Source organism: Trachymyrmex septentrionalis, unplaced genomic scaffold (genome assembly GCF_001594115.1).
Source record: "Trachymyrmex septentrionalis isolate Tsep2-gDNA-1 unplaced genomic scaffold, Tsep1.0 scaffold23, whole genome shotgun sequence".
Taxonomy (NCBI): domain Eukaryota; kingdom Metazoa; phylum Arthropoda; class Insecta; order Hymenoptera; family Formicidae; genus Trachymyrmex; species Trachymyrmex septentrionalis.
In genome coordinates, this window is record NW_017305386.1 from 72,760 (window position 1) to 78,615 (window position 5,856).

Below are 5,856 nucleotides of genomic sequence, written 5' to 3' on the forward strand. Positions count from 1 at the left end.
GGGATAAGCCTTTTACATGTTCTTCCGCGCTTGCTGCATTGATAGCTTCTTGCAAGCTTGAATATTTTTGTGATCGTACTTCTGTTAATAACATACTAGTACAACTGAAGAGGATGAGGATTAAAATAACGATAAATGGTAAAGAGATTGAAGCTCTTGTGGATACAGGATCGCAACCGAACTTGCTCAGAAACGATGTTTATCAAACTATTGGAAAACCAGACCTGAAGAAAGCTGATCTACAACTACGCGGGTTTGGGCAAAGCTACACTATACCAAAAGGATATTTTACGACGCAACTCGAAATAGACGGAGATGACTTCGAGACTAAATTCTATGTGGTATCAGATGATGCAATGAAGTTCCCTGCAATGATTGGTAATGATCTTTTGGAAGACGCTGAGTTAATAGTCAATCGGAATGGGGTGCATATAATCAAGTCGAGTCCGAACCAGGAATTGCTTACAGCAATTGTCAACATGGTAGAAAAGTTGGAATTGGACATTGGAGATAACGTCGATGAAGGAACTAAACGGAAAGTTGAAGAAATTGTCAACAAGTACATCCCGAATAAGATTAAGAGTACTGATGTCGAAACGGTTATTACAGTCAAAGATGAAGAACCTGTCTATAGTAGTCCAAGACGAATGTCACCTTCCGAGAAGAAGATACTTGACGAACAAGTTCAGGAATGGATTGAAAAGAAGATAGTCGAACCTTGTGTGTCAGAATATGCAAGTCCAGTGGTAATAGCATGGAAGAAGGATCGATCGCCGAGAGTTTGTATCGATTACCGTCGATTGAATAAGAAGATCTATAAGGACAGATATCCATTGCCCTTGATAGAGGACCTGCTAGATAAATTACGAAGAACAAAAGTGTTTTCAGTCCTTGACTTGAAGAGTGGATTTTTCCATGTGCCGGTGGCACCAGACAGTAGAAAATATACAGCATTTGTGACCTCAAGCGGACAATACTGGTTCCTCAAGACGCCAATGGGATTAAGTATTGCTCCACCTGTTTTTCAACGATATATCAATACGGCTTTTCGTCAGCTGGTTCAACAAGGTACCATTTTAGTTTATATGGACGATATAATCATTCTAGCATTAGATGAGAACGAAGCACTGGAACGACTGCAAATTGTTTTGAAGACTGCCAGCGAGTACGGGTTAGAACTTAATCTAAAAAAATTAAAGCTGTTAAAGAAACGAATTGAGTTCCTAGGTTACATAGTCGAGAATGGGTCAATATCTCCATCGCCTGATAAAACATTAGCCGTGATTAGATTTCCTGAACCGAAAAGTTATAAGCAAGTACAAAGCTTTTTGGGTCTTACTGGATATTTCCGGAAATTCATCCCGAGATATTCGATTCTAGCTAAACCACTTAGCGATCTGCTTAAGAAGGATGTTGATTTCCAATTTGGAAGGGATCAACGGATAGCTTTTAATAAATTAAAAGAACTTCTATCTGAGAAGCCGGTGTTACAGATATATCATCCAGACTACGAAACGGAAGTACATACCGACGCTAGCAAGGATGGATATGGAGCAGTGCTTTTGCAAAAATCGCCGGAAGATGGGAAAATACACCCTGTCTATTACATGAGCAAAAAGACGACCCCAGCTGAATCTAACTATAGCAGCTACGACCTTGAAGTGTTAGCTGTAATAATGGCTCTGAAGAAGTTTCGGGTATATCTGCTCGGAATCAAATTTGATATCATTACCGATTGTTCTGCCTTTCAACGAACCATGGACAAGAAAGACATAATACCACGAATCACCAGATGGGCGTTGATGCTCGAGGAGTTCGAGTATACCATCAAACATCGTTCTGGTACGAGGATGCAACATGTCGACGCTTTAAGCCGTTTTCCGGTAATGTATGCTCTTTCTAACGAACTAACCACTCGAATTAAACGTGCTCAATTAGACGACGAGAAGATTAAAGCTATCATTGAAGTGTTGAAAGAGAAGCCTTATGAAGATTATACTATTATTGACGGAATTTTGTTTAAATTCAGTAAAGGAAATGACCTATTGGTAGTGCCAAAGGGAATGCAAACTGAAATCATCAGGAATAGCCATGAAAGAGGACATTTCTCTGTGAAGAAGACGGAAGAGATAATACGGCAAGACTACTACATATCGAATCTCAACGCTAAGATTATACGAGTTATCGAGAACTGCATTAAGTGCATAATCAACAATAAGAAGGCCGGAAGAAAAGAAGGTTTGTTACATCCGATCTTCAAAGGAAGCTTACCTTTTCAGACGTATCAAGTTGATCATGTGGGTCCTATGGAATCAACGCACAAGGGATATAACCATCTCTTTGTGGTGGTAGACAGCTTTACTAAATTTGTCTGGGTATATCCTGTTAAGTCGACCACCAGCCGGGAAGTAATCAACAAGTTGGAACTACAGAAAACGACATTCGGCAATCCGTCACAGATTGTTGCTGACCGCGGAACCGCTTTTACGTCGCAGGAGTTCAAGGACTATTGCATTTCCGAGAATATTGAATTAAAATTCATCACCACGGGTCTACCCCGAGCAAACGGACAGGTAGAAAGGGTTAACGCAATTATAGTAAACGTTTTAGCCAAGTTATCTACAGACAATCCTACAAAGTGGTATCAGCATGTAGCAGCAGTCCAGAGAGCTATCAACTCTACCTATCAACGAAGCATTAAACGAACCCCATTCGAACTTTTAACCGGAGCACGGATGCGTGACAAGACGGATCTCAAGATAACTGAACTATTACAAAATGAAGTCGTAGATCAATTCGATGCAGAAAGAGATACTATACGTAAGGAGGCTATAGAACAAATCTCTAAACTACAAGACGAAAATCGAAGAAACTTTAACAAACATAGACGTAAAGCTACTCAACACCGAGTTGGCGACTTAGTTGCCGTAAAACGGACGCAGTTGGGTCCTGGACTCAAGTTAAAGCCCAAATATCTAGGACCTTATCGAATAGCTAAGGTCAAAGCCAACGATACGTATGACGTGATTCGGGACGGAGCTCACGAGGGTCCCAAGAATACCACTACTTGTGCAGAATACCTCAAACGTTGGAGGGACTTTGAGCTATCATCCGATTAATATTCTCAATTAATTAATATTCTCAAATCGATCCCACTTTGCAAAATTTCTAGAAATGATGTAATACTACTTTCGCCGCGAGGCGAAAGTTGGATTGAGTTCAACTTTTGTCGCGCGATCGAAATTATATATCTATTACTTCCGAATAAGCGAGACGTTGATCGCGCCAACTTTCGTCGCATGGCAAGGAGTTTCTATGTGCAGGAGTCATATGTATATATAAAATATAAATACATTGCTATTGCAATATCTAGTATAAATTAATAAAAAAACGATACAAATAATATTTTTAATTAATCTAAATAAGGGGCTCCGCACAATAAAAGGAATAGGGAAACGTTACTGTCTGCGATATATATTATTAGATTATACAGAAAACTGTTAAAGCTTTAGGGGCTCCACACAATAAAAGAAACAGATAACAGAGAATAAAAATTTCAACCTATCAGAAATCAAAAACCTTTTTCTCTAAATTCAGGAACTAATTTCATAATGCTTTAAAACGGTCACCTATCGGGTTGCATACCGCCATTATGCTTGACTTCTGAAATCACATGAATCTATATAACCATGGATATATTGTTATGATATAGCTGTTCAATATAGTCTTGAGATTTATGCAGTTCAACTGAATATCCAGTCAGTTAATCTAATATTTAATCTTAATGTTATAACGACTATTTTTAAATTAGGAAATCATACGCTGTACTTTCATAGTACCAGTTATCATGTATAGTAACAGTATGGTAGTGGTATTTTATGAGGGTGTCGTGGGATATCGCACGCTTGGTTATCTAGGTAGATTTTTTGTCGTTGAAAATTTTCAACACAGCACAGATGTCCTAGGGACGTTCATGGGACGTTCAAAAGACATCCGTACATACAAAATTGAAATTTCTCGTGTGATTTTGAAAAAATTTTCACTTGTCAAGTCAGCGAAAGTAACACGTTGCGAGCAAATTTAGAAAATTTTTTGCATAAGATAACCATTTTTTAAATGTCCAAATGTGAACATACGTTGAATAACGTACGTTTTTAAAACATTCGTACTAAGTCTATGAACGTCCGGACTAAATAAATACCAGATCTGGACGGAACGTCGCCTCAGTTGCAAGCTACTCATACAATCCAATGGATTGAATCCATTGTGTGCTGTCTGGGTAGCTTGCAACCGAGGCGACATTCCGTCTGTTTCTGTTCTGAGCTTCTATTCCTGAAAAGTATCCCAAACGAAAAAGGGATGTACTATAGTATTTGTAACGTATATTATAGCATATCCCTAGTTTTTTATATTTTTCAAGAATAGAGCCCTTGGCTACATGGGATGGGTAGAGAAATTTCTTACAGAAAAGAATTGTAACGAACTCAATTTTCTAATAACAATTCATTCCGTGGGACGTCACTCGTACATGGGACAGCACTCTCAAGGCATCAGAATCCGATTAGATTAGGGAATTTTTTGAAATGCATTAATAGGTCTGTTTGCGTTGCATAAAATTCCCAAATATTTTTGCATTTAAAATATGTTGAGTGCAAAAAGTGCGAGCAACGCGAACAGACCTATTAATGTATTTCAAAAAATGAGTATCACTGGGCCCCTATTATCTAAAAGTATCGCATACGTAAAATCAGGAAAATACTATAGTATATGTTACACTATGGTATTTCCCTTTTTTGTGATACTTTTCGAGAATAAGGGACGTAGCGGGATTCTCTAAACATTTTATCGATAATTATCGTAATCGTTAACTAGCGATAGCCAATGAGTGGCGCTTTTTCTTATCAAAAAACAGGGTTTTGCTTCGTATCATCGATACAAAATAAATTGGTTGCAGTGTCGTACGACGCACGTTGGATCTAGTGTGAATTCTGCGATTGATCGAATCCTTTGATACACGAATACGCGTATACGTGTTATGGGATGGCACCTTAATGGCTTCGGCACATCAGCGCGATGTTAGTCGCGCGCGACAAGCGATATTCAATAAGTGTACAATTTCACCGATATTCTCATTCTAAAGGTGTACTGTCATTGGATACTCTAATGAAAATAAAAATAAACTTGTTCATAAGTTTTACCTGGTTGAAATTCATCTAATTGTGAGGTTATGGATAAGTTTACTGTTATTTCCATTTCTATTAGATAACGTAGACCTAAAATAATATCCTGATTGGTTAATCGGTTTGAGTTCACGTCTTACGGTCACTGTTGCGGAATTTTGTGTGCAGCAGCCTTAAGGCAGTAATTACACTATGTACGTACGACATCCGTCATACGACGTTTATTGTAACGATGATGGATGTAATGTGAATCTTACATTTCAAATACGCTAAGTTCATTCGGAGCGATCCCGTGCAGTTCCCAGGGTTGAGAGTCAAATCGAACAATACTACAATAATTGGTCATGCGCGCCGCCGACTGTCGTGTCATCTGCTGTTGCCGCGATGAATCGGATTTCCTAGAAATTGGGAAAATAAACGATTTTTCCGGAGTAAAATGAAAATCTCGACCAATGACATATGACTGCTGCACATAGAACGCGGCAACGCTTGTCGCGCGGCGGAAATTGACGCAATAGCCAATCAACTCGCTTGCTCGGAAATAATAAATATATAATTTCAATCGCGCGACAAAAGTTGAATTCAATCCAACTTTTGCCGCGCGACGGAAGTAATATTATATTATTTTTAGAAGTTTTGCATGGTAGACCGACTTAAAAACATGCCGTTTTGTGTA